This window comes from Camelus ferus, chromosome 23 (genome assembly GCF_009834535.1).
Source record: "Camelus ferus isolate YT-003-E chromosome 23, BCGSAC_Cfer_1.0, whole genome shotgun sequence".
Lineage (NCBI taxonomy): Eukaryota > Metazoa > Chordata > Mammalia > Artiodactyla > Camelidae > Camelus > Camelus ferus.
Window position 1 is genome coordinate 7097831 of NC_045718.1, and position 16684 is coordinate 7114514.

The following is a 16684-nucleotide window of genomic DNA, read 5'->3' on the forward strand; positions in this document are numbered from 1 at the left end:
AGAAATAATGACACTACAGCTTCTGTGTGCTCTGTCACCATGAAAAATACTGTGTAACAAACTACCCCAAATCTCAGTGGCTGAAAACTACAATCTTTTATTCTCATAGACCTGAGGAAGTGCTGAGGATTCGGCAAATGCAGGCTGGGCTCTGCTGAGTGAACCCATTCAGATGTGTGAGAGTTAGGGGGACAGCTGAGGAGGGCTGGGCTTAGCTGGGGCCCCCTGGCTCTCCTCCGTGTGTCTCCCCATGGACTGGCCACTAGCCTAGATGAGCCCTTTCCCTCACTGTGCAGGGGCAAAGGACAGCAAACAGAAATGCCACAGCCTCTTGAGGCCCAGGCCAGGAACTGTGATACCATCATCTCCACCACATACTTACGGTCAAAACAAGACACATGGCCAAATCCAAAGTTAAGAGGGGGAAAGTGCAGCTCACACATAATGGGAGGGCACTGTTGGCCACAGTTACAGGTCAAGTGGGCTGTGGCTACCAAAGGGTGAAAAACTGGGGCCAAAAATGCAGTCCATCTCAGCTCTCATCCATGATTTCACACTCTATCGTTTATGTCTAGATCCATAAACATCGAATTAGTCGTTTGAGTATTTTCAAATTTTAAAATTTACAGTAAAGTGATACAATAATTTATTTAACCTAGTACATTTTGCCTCTTGTAATCATTTTGTTTGTAAGGATTATCCATGCTCATCAATAAATTTAGATTTTTTAATTTTTTACTACTGAATTGTTTCCATTATATAAATATTTATAATTTATTTATGTATCCTCCTACTGACAAACATGTCAGTTGTTTCCAATTTTATGTTATCACAAAATTAATGTAATAAAAGTCTTGCATACGTCCTTTCATGCAAAAGTATGATGACTCCCTTATAATGTATCTAAAACATCTGAATTGTAAGGTAAGTGCTCCTTTTACAACCAAGATCAGTGTGTCCAACAGAAATATAATGTGATCCACACACACAATTTTAAATTTCCTAGTTCCCATATTTTAAAAAATTGAAAAGAAACAACATCAGTAATATATTTTATTTAATATTATTTAATAACATATTTTACTTAATACAATATACACAAAATATTGTTTCAAAATGTAGCTCATAAAACTTATCAATAATATATCTAACATTCTGTTTTGGTACTCCTTCTTTGAAATCCCATGTGTAGGTCATCCTTCGAGGTCAGCTCAGCGCAGCTTACCACATTTCCAGCACTCGACAGCCACATGTGGCTAGTGGCTACTCTCTGGCTCAGTGTGGTTCTAAATGTCACTGAATTACTTGCCCAAGTACTGGTACCAATATAGGAGACTTCCAATTACTGTATATCCTTATCAACAATTGTTAGCAATAAATATTTTCCATTTTTTGCCCGTCTGAAGTTTAAGCAGGAAAAAGATGTCAGTGGAAAACTGGAGAAATCTGATTTAGAAGTCTGTAGGTTAGTTAGTCTTGTGCCAAAGTTAATTTTCTAGTTTTACTAATTGTAAATTTGGTTACATAAGAAGTTAAAATTCAGGGACATGGGTAAAAATTTCATATGAACTCTGTACTATGTTTCCAAGTCTTCTTTAAGTCAAAAATTATATTGAAATAGAAAGTTTTTAAAAACCACTCCTTAATTGAACTTGGATTTCCTTTTTTCCTACAGGTCACCAGGTATAACCACTTCAACAGGCCTTCCAAAGTCTGGACGTGCGAATTGGAGGCATTTTTTATTTAACTACAATGGGAGATGAAAGAGGTTAAGATCTCACTCTCAGTCTGCTCTGTAACGAAGATCGGCCACACCTTCTGGTGTCAGTGAACCCCGGAGGCAAGGCCAGAGAGGACGGAAGCAGCCTCTGGGGACTGCACTTGGTGCCTCTGTTGTGAGTCCTCACCTTTTCGGTCTCATGCCACTTTCCTGTACTCCTCTAAAAACGCTGGGCTTAGTCTGCCTTGCGTTAAACATAACTGAGCAATTAGCACAGAGCGCTTTCTCTCTATTGGGTTAAATAAAAAACCACTGTATTCCTTTGAATAGCGTGCAGGTCATGCTAATGAAATGTCTTAACCTGAATAGATGATGATGGTAACATTCCAACCCTTAACATAAGTTAGAGGTTGAAATACCATGCTTCCTTTCACTCGTACTTATCTGTAACCATAAGTGGTGTCTTTTTCCCCACAGTATTCCTCAGAAGTCTTCAAAACTGCCTTCCACTGACTAAAGGTTTTAACCAAGAAGAAGAAGAAAAAACAAATAAGTAAAAAGCTCCTAGCCCGTGGCCAGATGCTGCCCTACTTAAAGTTATTTAGAAATTGTGACCTCCTGTGAGCCCGCGGAAGGCAGCTGTGCGGACGAGGCGAGGGTGTTTGGTGAGGAAGTCGTGGTTTTTCTCGAGCTCTCTGGGCACAGATGCCCATGTCTGTGCCGCTTTCAGATCTGAGATTCTCCAGAAAGTTCCCTTCTGCATCCTCCAGCCTTTAAACCCTACTTACAGTTCCTGTGATGAGTGAGCCTCCTCTGCTTAACAAAATACGCAATAAGCACTCCCTTGACTAGTAAATAGCCAAGCAAACCCCCCTTTTAACCATTTTTTTAAAAACTGAAGCATCGTCAGTGTACAATGTTGTGTCAGTTTCTGGTGGACAGCATAATGCTTCAGTCATCCACATACATGCATAGAGTCCTTTTCATATTCTTTTTCATTATAGCAAGTTCCCTTTTAAGATGAGCTTTGAAGGTCTGAAAACTGCAGGCTGTTCAGAGTAAGCATCAGGGAGGGGCTGGGGTAGCTCAGGCAGCGACAGTCCTGAGCTGAAGCACCTTCCCTTAATTATCACAGGAACCGTCAAAACACACCAGGAATAAGTGTTTTGCCTGTGACGCTACCCAAGAGATCCATGAAGGCAGCACAGTGGAGGGAGCTGGGAAGGTCCATCCAGAGAGAGACGATGGGGCATCCCCCGCCATCAGTTCCATCTAACTCATGATTGTACTTGTGACTTACATTGGATTTTTCTGCCAGAATTCTCAAGATTAAGGTTTCCAGTCGCATTTCCTCCCCGGCGAAAGATGTAATTCCCAGCATTCACTCACACAGGGTGTCTGTCTGCAGTCACAGTTTTCCTTTCGGGAGCTGCCTGAGTCCTGCTTGAGGCATCCGACTGGGGCCTTCAGCCACGGCGTCCACCCTGAAGCCCTCACTGAGTAAAGGGTGTCCAAGTGGAGGTGACAGAGCAAGGCTCTCTTTTGGTTGATGCCACCCAGGACTGACTGTGGCCACTAGCTTTCACACCAGCATTTCTCAAAGCTTCGGAGCCACTTTTTCAGTCTGAAATAGAACCCCCTACATTGGCACCACCCTGGAAGAGAAGTTAGCCAACTGTTAGCTGGAACACTTCCCTCATATCAGTTGTCATGGGGGAAGTTCCAAAGTGAGACTGAAATTGAGAAGGAGAATGGACCTTTGAAGACAGGGCAGTGGGTTCTCATACACCCAGGTCTGAAGTTGATCACCGGGGAATCTGATCTCAGTTTATGGGATGGGAAGGTCCGGGGTAGGACACCAGAGTAATCCATCACCACTTCTCTCCCAGGGTGTTCTTGGCTGAATCAAAGTCAAGGCTTTGCAAAGGACCCAGGGTTCATGCTTCAAACAGTTATGGGAAGTGCCCTGGAGAGATTTTGTTTTGGTTCTGTTTTGTACGTGTTTATGATCATAGCAGCAAGCAGTCACCCCTGGAGGTGCCGTTTTAGATAAGAGGCTGTTCCAGGCACTGACTGCTGTCACATCTCTGTCACCCTCAGTTAGGGATGTGACTCAGGGCAGACATGCCTGTGGCTCTATTCCTCTGAGTAATAAATCATGTGAAAAAGTAATTCCATTGTGGGGATACTTGCTAACTCTAACCATCAATTTGTTGAAACTTCCGCACCAATTAAATTCTAGTACTTATAAAACTGACATGTCTTAGAGTGGATACTCTGTGGTCAACGGAGTCATAGGCTCTGGGTGTGTGTCCTTGCTCTGCCCTGCTCAATGAACCAGGGAAAGAAAATACGGTGGCATGGACAGCCCTGGAGTATCCAATCAGACACCCAGCACCAAGAACTCCAGCCCTAAATTGTACTAACTATGCTAACACTCACTTGCTACCTAACCTCTCACAGCAGTGACTGCGTGTCTATCAAACAGAGATGAAACTGTCCTTTTTTCCTGGGTCCCTATGAGGTCTGATGAATGCACAGAGTGAGTTCTCAATATATATATTTCTTATTCCATGTGTGATCTTAAGCAGGTTTAAAAAAAAATCTCTGAGCCTAGATGTTCCACTGTAAAAACTAAGAAAAATATCTATCTCATTGTATTGTAGTAAAGATGAACTGATATATGTGGGGGAAAATGGTGCATAAGTTCTAAAAATCTATGAGGCAATTCCTACATTTGTAACCCAGTGTGCCCTTCTAGTAAAGATCTTTTGAGATTCTTCAGGAGAAGTGTGATATATCAGAAGTGAAGGGACTTATCTTAAAATGTTTCTTGAGTCATAAGTAAGAAGAGGAACATGAGAAAGCATGTAGACATTCAGATGCATGTGTCTACATGTCAGCGTTAAGGTGAGTCTAAGAGCACGTGACTGCACGAGCAAAGACGCTTGAGAACTTGACTGAACGTGGATATTCTCCCATCACAGTATTGTAAGTATATCACAGTGACAAATAATCAACCACTGATTCCTGGAAATGGCCACGTTAATATGAACTAGTGTGCAGGGCATCCTGCACAGCTATTGTATATCTTTCTCATCTTTTTTTCAACCTGTTTCCTGCACTGCAAAGAAACTGACACAGGATGCTTGTGAAACGAGATTTAAATTTTCAGTCCAGATGTGTTACAGCTGAGCAACAGAAAGCCCCTAGATTTCACAGAACTCAATTCTAATGTTTTTCTAATGGAAACCCCCATGGTTTGCAGGGTTCTCATAAAGCACCTTGGAATCATATTATTAAAGTCGATCTCACACTTCTTTCTGAGCTTGCTGCCATCAAAACGTCTTCTCATATTTTCAGGTCAGCACAAAACGTTGTCCTACTAAGTGATCTTGAAACATTAGCATGAAGAACTCTGCACAGAATTTCCCTACACTAAAAGTCACAAAATACACTCAAAGTCATTATGCAATAGATGAATTTGAAACCCAAAACAAGAGGGATTTTTTTCATATTAAGTATCTTTTTTTAAACAACTTCATTGTGGTATAATTTCTGTGCAATAAACTACACATATTTCAGACATACAATTTGATGAGTTTTGATAGCTGTGTACACCTATGAAACCACCACCACCACAATCAGGATCCCTAACAATTCCATCACTCCCCAGGAGGTGCAGATATCAAACTCCCAGTTTATCCCCTCCCACCCCCTTTACCCTCTAGGAATCATAAATGTGTTCTCTGTGTCTGTGAGTTGTAGCAAGAGGGATTCTTGATGAGGGATGTCCAGTGAGGAAGGCAGCCCACAAGCCATGTCCTAAAAATCCCATAAGATGGTACATTGTTATTCTAATTTTGAACTGAAAGAGCTCAAGCTTCTAAATCAGACTTGAAAATTACATAAAGGCCCTAACCCCTCACACACTGACGAAAATTTCCATGAGGAGACCTGCGGGGACACAGTGGTCCCTTGCAGCTCCGGAAGATAAGTGGCCAGAAAAGAGCTTCAGTGATGAGCTGAGGGCTCCACACATGGGAGATAATCCCCAAAGCAGATTCCAACTTGGGAAAGACACAGATGCATAAAAGAAGCTACAAGGTGGCCCTCAGGACTACACAGGATGGGAAAACCCTGATCTGCGTGGGAAAGACGTTCTCTTCACGGAGCTGAGAGTCTTCGGGGCTCACTGCACTCACACACTGAAGGGAACTGGTACCTCCGAGTCCTGTCAGCTTTCATCACACAAAGCACCGATTTTGAGAATCAGCTTAAAACCATGGATCAAGCAGGGACTCTGAAGTCAGACTTTAGCTCTATTCCAAGTTTTGACACATCAATTCGAAAATTAATCTCTTTGAAACTCAGTTGTTTATTAAATGGGGATAATGACATTTGTCTCAAAGGATAATGTCAAAGGTTGGATTAAGTCATCTAAAATACCAGAGATGATTTTACAGCTGTTGTCTCACTTTATTATTAGCTATCATTATTAATTCCACAATGAGCATAAAATTACTTCTATACCAAATCGGAAGGGAAAAAATTGGCCTGTGTGGGCTAGGGTACTATTTCCTTTGAATCACGGGAGTACATAACAAATAAAAAATTGACATAGAGAGTCGCACCAGCAAGGAGGGAGCATGAAGTCTCCTGACAATCAGCCTCTTCCAGATCTTTTTACTTCCCTGAGTTTATCCCTTTCCAGACACAACAGAGCAGGATCCGCTACGTGAAATCAGTCTTGGATGCAATTTTCATTTTCAGATGCCTGTACTGTAGCAAGGTGTCTTTTTACTGGTCAAACTATTGCAAATATAATGTGCTATTTCCTGCAGTGAGAAGAAGGGGAAACTGGTGCATGTTATTTTATGAATGAATTTCTAGAACTACCTGTGACACATCCAAACCTGAGAGTTACCATTTGAATTAAGTACGCCAACAAAGCAAGTGACACTTCCTTAACCGGTGAACAGGGTTCTGAATGATGGAAAGTGTGGTCTAGTGGTCAGGACAAGTGGCTGGAAGTCATGCTCCCAGGAGGTGTCCCTGCCTCTGACAGTGACACGCTGGTTGACGTCAGACTAGTCATTTGACAGTTGTGAGCCAATGTGATCATTTACACTACTTCTTTTAAACCTCAAATGCCACCACACCGGAGACAAAGTCCAACACTTCAACTCCGAAAACTATAAATCCAGGTCACTTGATAATCAGTGTGATTCTATTCTATATAATCTGTATATGTATTATATTATATTTATCAGTAAGGGTAGCAGGATCAGCACAACAGTTCTCTGAAGGTCAACATAGTAAGCAAATAAATGTATGAATGAAAAGTGAAATTTTGAAATGAATGAGTCGTTATCAACATGTCATGTCGTAGCAGGACGGAGCCAGGACCAGGTACTACTGATATCCACATAAAAATGACACAAAAACTACAGTCGCTGGGTTTAAGGATGTCACCAAGCTGGGGATTTCTTTCCTCAAAGACTTACCATTCTCGGGCTCTCGGGACATCAGACAGCGAAGAGCAGCGATCCCTGCGAGACGGGAAACCCGGTGCCTTGTGACTGCAGAGCTGACTGTCGGGAGCAGACATCCCAGCTGCGCTGAGGCGGCGGCACTGGGAGTTCAGGGAGAACAAAGTGACTAGAGTCAGCAGGAAAAAAAAGGAAAAGAAAAAGAAAAAACCCAGCCATAGGGAAATGACTCTGCCCAGGGACCCGCTGCAGTGTTAGCTGAATGCTGGTTAGTGCTTATCTGTGATGAAACCACCAGAAGCCAAGAAAGGACCAGTTAAGAGGATAAGAAGGAACAACACTCAGATCACACAGGGACAGAACTTGTCCCAAAAGCCAGGGCAGAAGACCTAAAATTCAAGGAGCCTTAGGTAGAGTACTGCAGAGGGTCTTGCCTCAGAAGCAGGAAAAAATCAACCTGTGACAAATCGTCGCTTTGATCCCATATAACAAAGCCTGACCTGGAAAAATCAAAATGTTTTCAAATAATGTAACCATGTCTAAGAATATTTATAAGAATGAAAAAATATCTAGCACCCAAAAAGGTAAAATCATAACTCCTGCCATCTAATCAGAAATTACCAGGCGTGCAAAGAAGCCTGGAAAATGTGACCTGTCATGGTGATGAAAATCAATCAGCTGGAACTTCTCCAGAAATGACACAGATAACACATCTAGTACACGAGAGCATCAAAACAGTCGTTAAAACTGTATCCCATACATTCAAGAAGTTAGAAGATTGAAGATGTTAAGAAAAGACACAATAGCCAAGACATGGGAACAACCTAAATGTCCATCGACAGATGACTGGATAAAGAAGTTGTGGTATATTCATACAATGGAATACCACTCGGCCGTAAAAAGAATAAGATAATGCCATTTGTAGCAACATGGATGGACCTGGAGATCGTCATTCTAAGTGAAGTAAGCCAGAAAGAGAAAGAAAAATACCGTATGATATCACTCATGTGTGGAATCTTAAAAAAAAAAAAAAAAAGACACAAATGAACTCATCTACAAAACAGAAACAGACTCACAGACATGGAAAACAAACTTGTGGTTACCAGTGGGGAAAAGAGGTGGGAAGGGATAAACTGGGAGTTCGAGATTTGCAGATATTTACTACTACATATAAAATAGATAAACAACAAGTTTATACTCTATAGTACAGGGGACAATATTCAAAATCTTGTGGTAACCTATAATGAGTAAGAATATGAAAACGAATATATGTATGTGTACGTATGACTGAAACATTATGCTGGACACCAGAAATTGATACAACATTATAAACTGACTACACTTCAATTAAAAAAAAGACACCAACTAAACTTTCAGAGATAGAAACGACAACATCCAAAACGAAAAATGCACTGGATGGGACAGTGTCGTATTACATGAAGACTAAACTGCAGAGGAGAAAATAAGGTGTGTGAGCGTGTACGTTTGTGTGTGTGTGTGTCTGAGTCCCATTTACTGCAATTCCTGAAAAGAACATTACAGGCAGCGCCTCAAGATATAAAACCTTAGGGCTTTATAGAGCAACAGAGAGGCCTTAATAGGAATATATAATGTCCTAACTCTGAGACCAAAAAGAAAAAAAAAAAAAGAGGGCAAAATCACTTTAGATGGGAGACTCTGATTTCCTTCTTCAGAAGCACGAATGGTGGGCGTTTCTTTTCCTTCACAAGGGGAAGGCACAGAAACGAAAGCAGAGCTGAGGGGCTGGGGAGGGTCTCCGGTGGGTCGAGGCCTGCAGGGGGCCCCCAGCCAAGTGAAGGCAGATGGTTTCTCAGGGGGGAGCTGGCCTGGGCTCAGAGCACAGGAACGGGCAGGGCCTGAGCAGGGGGTGGGAAGGATACTGGGTGTGCCGTTCAGTCCTCAGGAGCCTCCATTCCCATATCTAAAATGGAAGTAATAATACAGACCTCGTACACTGCTTTAAAGATTAAGTGATATCACTTTCCTCATCAGACTGCTCAACAGGACCTGCTTCCTCGGGAGCTGAGGGTGGGGCTGGGTGCGTAGGTAGAAGTGAGTTGAGATGCCCAGACGTACCAGCTTGGCTCCTTAAGCTCAGCGCGATGCTCAGGTTGACTTTTCTATAATCATTGCTTGTCTCCTTGTCTTTTCACATGTGTTTCATGTCAGCTTAACAAGCTTATTCTTTTCCCATCTTTAAAGACTCCACAAGTGGTCTCCACAAGTAGCTGTGAGCAGTGCCTCTTGCAAAATCACATCAGGACAGGAAAGGCACCGTGGCCGAGGAGAGCTGTCAAACAGCAGCGCCCGCACGTGCTTCTTCCTGAGGCTCCAGAGAAAAGCCCCTTCCGTTTGGAATCCCAGTACATCTCCGGAATTTCACTCTCGAAGAGCTCAGAATACGGCCTCTGCGTAGGATGTAACAGGCAGTGGTAATAGGGCTCCTGCGGCAACAGCTAGGAAAATAAGAACAAGAGAACACCAAAACATCTCTTTTTTCAGTGTTGTACTAATTAAGTGTTTAACTTCTCCCTCACCCCAAGTTTTATGGAAAAATAATTGGTAGGTAACAGTACATTAGTTCTACGTGTGCATTGTAGTGATTCAATATATGTATATATTGCGAAAGGATCACAATAAGCTTAGTAATAGCCATCACCTCCCATAGTTAACAAGCTTTTTTCTCATGATGAGAACTTTTAAGATCTACTCTCTTAGCAACTTCAAACTACACAGCACAGTACCGTTAACTACAGTCCCCACGCTGCACATTACGTCCCCAGGACTTGTTTATCTCGTAACTGGGAGTTTGTACCTTTGACCTCCTTCACCCATTTCCTCCACACTCCACTCCCCCTCCACCTCTGTCAACCACCAATTTGTCCTCTGTATCTATGAGTTCATTTTTTTTAGTTTCCATTTATGAGATCATACAGCATTTGTCTTTCTCTGTCTGACTTATTTCACTTAGCACAACGTCCCCAAGGTTCAAGCATGCTATCGCAAACTGCAGGGTCTTCTTTTTTATGGCTGAATGTTACTTCACTATCTATAGATAGATATATAATATCTTCTTTCTCTAGTCATCCATCAGCGGACACTTAGATTGTTCCCATGTCTTGGCTACTATAAATAACGCTACTGTGAACATGGGGGTGCAAATATCTTTCCAAGATAGTAATCTCAAAAAAATCTTATTTTTAAAGATAACCAATTGTTAGAGAAGCAAAGAGGACTAGATTAATTAAAAGTCAGAGAGGGAAGAGCCCTTCCTAGGTGGGCTGAGATCACAGTCATTTTCTTTGCCACAGCCGGGCGCAGGTGGAGGGGAGGGTTTTGGACCAGGCAGAGAAAACGCCACAGTGAAGACAACAGCAGAGTTTTCAATGGCCACACGGGCTGACATAATGGATTAGAATCCACTGGAGTCCCAAAAGCACAGCCAGTTTTCCACACAGGACATCCGCTTTGTGCTTCTGCTGCCCAGGGGGTTGGCTGCCTCACCTTGAAAAGCTGAATGAAATCTCCAACACTTCACTGTTTTAAGTTGCCCCCACGGCTTTGTGAAAAGAAGTCTGCAGTGCACAGCTGCTGATGAAAACAATCAGAAAAATACGGGGAGGGGCGGAGCTTTTCATTGCCTCACATCCACCTAGAGCAGGAGCTCCCCCCGGAAAGGCTGGAGCCCGTCTCCCATCACCACTCCCACACGTCCCCGATCACCTGGGACTGATGCTCCGACCAGCAGGAGCTGGACAAGGAAAGAAGCGGGAAGTAGTTGGAGATACCCTGACTGTCTTCTGTTTCATTGCTGGGTATCACACAATATCTCTTAAAGATATTGTCAAGTTATAGTGGTAAAAGTCTTTGAAAGTATTAAGGGACAATCCAGGAAAATATCACTTCCAAAACTGTACTGAAGAGGGGAAGGAGAGATGTAGGGAAAGGAAAATATACTATGGGGATGATAATTCATAGGCAGTAACAGACACTACTGAAACAGTGAAGGGTGAGGCATATAATCTGACGTCATAGTTACAAAGATAACCACTAGGACAAAAAGGCAACCCTCCAAATTAATCAGGAGGAATACAAACACAAACTAAAACAATAGCAAAAAATAACACTGTGTATTTTTAAATGATGAGAATACAAGACATTGATTGACTGGGACATTGTGCTGTACACCAGAAACTGATGCACTGTAACTGACTATATTTCAATTTAAAAAATGGTAAGAATAGAAAGCCTAACATAATGAACGTGGTGAGATAAGCAAGTCTGACCATTTTCTTCTCACGTTCAAGAGATCTGAGATCTGCTGACTAGGCAGGCCCTGTGGCTCTGTGATGGCAGCAGAGCCTCAAGTCCCTCCATATTTCTGCTCAGCCATCCTCAGCCTCTGGCTTTCATCCTTTGAAGTCTCACAGTAGCAAGATGGCAGGAAGGAAAGGGGCAAAGACATATGCCCGTTGAGTCTGGCCTTTCTCAAAGTGCCTGGAACGGTAACTGGCACCTCATAAGCACTGTTTGTTGAGTGAATACACATTTCATAACGCTGCTGACACTGAATCAGGTGCCACATTATATCTGCCTCCAGAACACCCTGTGCCAAACCCTATCTCATACGCTCAACGCGGGTTTTGAAATTTCCCATCCATTTGTCTCTCTCCAGGATGAGATCCGCCCCTAGATTCCCTAATGCTTACCAGACCAACCAGCATGCGGCAAGCACTCAATAAATATTTGTTGAATAGTTGAAGAAATGAGTGTAAGGCTCAGCCCTTAACCCCTTATTCAACAAGCTCTTTTTGGTTCCAGGCATTGTTCTGGACATTTGAGCAACACAGACTCCTGCTTCATTACAATCAAGTTAAAAAAAAAAAAGTCTGTTTAGAAGACATTTGCTTTGCTTGAGGATTATGACTAAAAGACGACTGACTCGATGGGAGCTTGGGAGACAGAGCCCTAAGGAGCCCTAAGCTTTCAACTGACCAAGGGCTTGTTCTGTTCTTTCTTCTAATTTCACAATGACAGACAGTTCATAAAGGTAAAGGTTTCACAGTGAAATCAGGTAGCCACAGTCCATCCACACATCCAGAGGCCAAAAAGGTTAGGGAAGAAAAAAGAGGAGAGGGGTGCAGAAGGGAGAAAATGGAAGAGAAGAATTTTGGGGTACAAAATACAAGGATCTGAGCAAAAAAGGCAAATTAAAGAGGGGAGAAAAGGGGACTGAACAGTGTTTCTGAGAAAGAATAAACAAATATGGATAACGGCCTGCTTACTCCGCAATATTTGGTACAGTTTAATCATTGGTTAATATCAAATTGTTGCTACTGAGTTAGGCTGTGCTTAAAATAGACTTTAATTTGACATAACCATGGGGACTTTAAGTCTTCTGTGATCACAGACACCCTCAGCATCCTCCTTCTGCTGTCAGATGACACTGGTTTTGGAGACATCCAGACCTTCTTCCTGTGGACTGACTGGTGTGTGATTTGATAGTTGGGTATGGTTTCTACCAGGAAAAAAAGAAACGACCTCAACATGTTCAGCCTCTTTCATCCTGAGCTCTGAAGCGACACACTGTGTAGAACAACTTTGCTCATGAAAAGAGAAGTGAAACGGAGACATTCTCCCTGGTACTCCTGGGGCTGCTCCACTGACTCTATAGCTGTCCCAGATCAGGCGGATTCTGCATAAAGGGGGACATTTTCATGTGCACGTCCTCTCAGGAGCTTTTCACTGTCTATGCAAGGCGAGCGATGATTCACTGGAAGATGAGAAGGACAAAGTACAAATGCAAACGTCTGCAAGGCACTTGTTGTAAAGACTGTGGCAAACATTGCATGACATCACTTACACGTGGAATCTTAAAAATGACACAAGTGAACTCATTTACAAAATAGAAAGAGACTCACAGACATAGAAAACAAACTTATGGTTACCAGAGGAGGAAGAGGGGAGGGAGGGATAAATTGGGAGTTTGGGATTGGCTGATACAACCCACTATGTAAAGAACAGATACCAACAAGGTCCTAGTGTATAGCCCAGGGAACTATCTTCAATGGCTTGTAGTAACCTGAAATGGAAAATAATATGAGAAAGTGTGTGTGTGTGTGTGTTTGTGTGTGTGTATAAAACTGAATCAGAAACTAATGCAACATTGTAAATCAAAAAAAATTAAAATTAAAAGAGAATTTGGGAATTTGACGCAACATTGTAAAACGACTATAACCCAATAAAAAAAAGTTAAAAAAAAAAAAAAAGAATGTGACTTCCAGGGTTGGATAGGACCATGTAATTCATGTTGCAACTCTAAAGAGGTTTTAATTTTCTCAGGAATCAACAGCTGCCCCATGGTGGGCAGTGAAGTCAGAAGAGGGGCAGATCAGTGCAGAGATAGTCATGGGCGTCACCCGCCCCACTATGACATTTCCAATCCTTATCCCATTCCAACCTAGTTTCCCGGGCTTCCTGCACATGTCCAACCTCTTGCTATAATTCAGTGCAGGCTTTACTAGTCACCTCACTTTGTTTGCGTTGCCTGCCCACTCTTTCAGCGGGGGAAGCAAATCTACCTCAACCTCGCTCAGACAAAATGTGAGAAGAAAACCCCCAGGCTAGAAGAATGGAACAAACTCCCACACATACCAGGCTGCTCTTAACAGCTCTATGCACTGTCTTTGGTGTGTTGAGATCTCACTGTCTCAACAGAGAGCTTGGGCAAAACAGAATCACAAGAGGAAAAAGCCAAAGAGTCATCAACAAGACACCAAACCAAGATGAACTAGAACTTAAAACCTCACAATGGTAAAAATAAATAAATAAATAAATAAAAGACAAAAATTTCACAAAGTCAAAATGACCTGATATTCACAAGGAAAATGACAGAAGGGCAGGGCAGTTTGAAGGTTTCTATGTCCTGATCTTCCACATTGTCGGAGATAAATGGTCAAATAAGATTATGAGCTTGTTCTAACTTCCAGTTCCCACCAAATATATGGCCCTAGTTTCCTGCTTCCACAAATCCAGGCGAAAACAAGACAAGACACATAGGGGAAGAAAAGAGGGATGAGAAGAGACTGGGAGGAGGGCTATTTACACGTTGGGAGGCGGCCACCTTTGGAACTGCTGTATGCAGACTTCACGGTTGGCGGCAGCCGTGCTTACGCAATGAGGCGCTCCCCCCCCCCCCCCCGATCCAAAGCAAATTCAAAACTTGCAACACACCAAGGCCTAGCTTAGGGTTAGCTGGCCTTCCAAGAGAGAGTTTGTTCAGCATTTCCTTTCACGACTCAAGGTACTCCTGGGATACTTCATTCATCTCTGTTTGCCTGAGTTACCTAACCCTCAAAATGGGGTTGCTGACACTTGGCAACCATGAAAATCCTGTTTTCCAACAGCAGACTCCCAACAGAAACTTGCCGCCACTCCTAATTCAAACTGAAATAACTTTGCGCTTTCCAGCCTCATTGTGGGCTGACTCAGAAACTGGAGCTGGCTAAGGTCTGCAGTTGGGAGTGATCCATATTTCCAGCTATGAGTATCAAAAAGCAGATGGCGAGAAAATTAGATTGGGGTTGGCCAGAAGAGTCTGTGATGTTTCCACATCGTTAACATCTGAACATGCATTTGTACGTGTCTAACATATTACTTTACAAAAATACACTAGCTGAGAGCAGAGGAGCCCCATGACAAATAAATACTGACAGAGCAAGGACCGGCGTGGAAGACAGGCCCACCCAGTGCGTGCAGAGCCGTGGGGCCAGGAGCCCTGACTCCGGAGCAGCTGGGCTGCCACATTCACAGTGTTTTGAGAAGTCGAGGTAAAGGGCTCGAACCTAGAAGTAAAAGTGGAACACATACTACCTATAAGGAATTCCATCTAAATGCTCATACTTTGGGGCCTAGCTCTGATCACTGTAGAATCTGGGAAGAAGCCAAAATCTCCCGACCCCACTGTCACAGCGGCAAACTGCTTAACCATCATCTCTCACTTCTACACACAGGAAACTGGCAAGAAGTTAGCTGATACAATCAAACTCACAAATCAGGCCAGAGTTAGAGCTTGGTATTGAGCCCACGGGTCTCTGAAATGCAGCAAGATTAGCCCGTCACTGAGCTTCAGTGGGCTCAAAACTTTTCATCTAAATAAAACAGGAAAAAAGGAAAAACAGGATAAAGAATCAAGCCTCTCTCTGGAGAGGGCGGAGCAGGCAGAGGACACGGTGGGACACCACAGACCACCTGCGCCCACAAGAACAGAAGACTCACAATAGCATGGTCACTACTGACTCAGAAGTGTTTACCTAAGTAGGAAGACCATAATTTATTTTAAGAGTAAGACATTTATTATGAAATAAATGTCCCATGGGTCTGAGACATCAATACCTAGTTTGAAAAAAAAGGTAAATAAACACAAAATCAAAACATTAGAAAGTATATGAAGAAAATGGCGTCAATACAGTCACACGGAGTCAGCGACGTGGTTTTGCAAAGGACAGAGCGTGTCGAGCAACCCTGATAGAACTTTTTAAGGAAAATTATATAATTAATAGAGAAAGGCAAAGGATGTAAGTCACTCCTGTTAACCATTTAGTAAAAGCAAAGGCAAATTATTGAAGTCATGTTTATCAGAAATTTGAAAAATTAAGTCATTTACTGAAGTTGTTCTCTGATAATTAAAATACACTTTCCTTTACAAATTGCCTCTCCTGACTGACCTTTGAACATCTTTGCTTTTGCAGTTACGGCCTGTGTTATGTAACAGAACATTCCAGTCCAACTGCAAGTAAAGTGCCAATGTTCTTATGGCACAGTTTTCCATTTATTCAGTACTGGCTCAATTCTATTTGCAAAGCATAGTCTGACAAAGCAAATAGAGTCTGACATGACTATTCTCCCTTGTGGCAATGATTATAAATTATAGGGTGATTATAAATCATAGGGTGCAGGAAGTATATCAGAGATAACATTAATCAAAGATTTCTTTAGGACTTTAAGAACAACTTGAAAGATGGGCCTTTAATAACTTTATCAGCAAGATGAGATCTAGGCTGGGTGAGGTTTATAGAATCACATGAGCCCAGTGCACTGAAGGTCCCACATTCGATTTTCTATAAACTCTTATATTACAGAAAGGAGGCGCTCAGTGTTTACTATAAGCAGATTAGAACTGGGTAAGAAAAAGAAACTAGATTTTTATCTCGATCAGTTTGCTTTTACTGAGATCATTGAATTTCCCCTAGTTGCAAAGATTCTCTCTTACTAAAGCCTATCTTCTGATTTCTTCATCTAGAAGATAAAATCATAAACAGTTCTAAAACATTTAATCCTTTCATAAATGGCATAAAGAAGGTATCAATGTCCCCACCCATGCTCTACCCAGACAAAGAGAAAAATCCTTCCAAATTCACCTTTGTTGAAGCTTTCCAGACAAATTCTTTGA

At 42.3% G+C, this 16684-nt stretch overlaps 1 long non-coding RNA gene across 7 annotated transcripts in view; it reads right to left on the reverse strand.

The window, feature by feature from the left end:
* LOC106729812 overlaps positions 1–16684 on the reverse strand; it is a 214682-nt gene that overhangs the window by 37163 nt on the left and 160835 nt on the right. For 4 of the 7 annotated variants that reach the window (XR_004314680.1, XR_004314678.1, XR_004314679.1 and 1 more), the window contains 3 exons: positions 9310–9689; positions 7228–7355; positions 1123–3375 (listed from right to left, as the gene is read on the reverse strand). This is a non-coding gene — a long non-coding RNA (uncharacterized LOC106729812). Of the gene's footprint in view, positions 1–1122; positions 3376–5446; positions 5546–7227; positions 7356–9309; positions 9690–12612; positions 13007–16684 lie in introns of those variants that run through there. The other 3 variants (XR_004314676.1, XR_004314677.1, XR_004314675.1) reach the window with 3 other exon arrangements.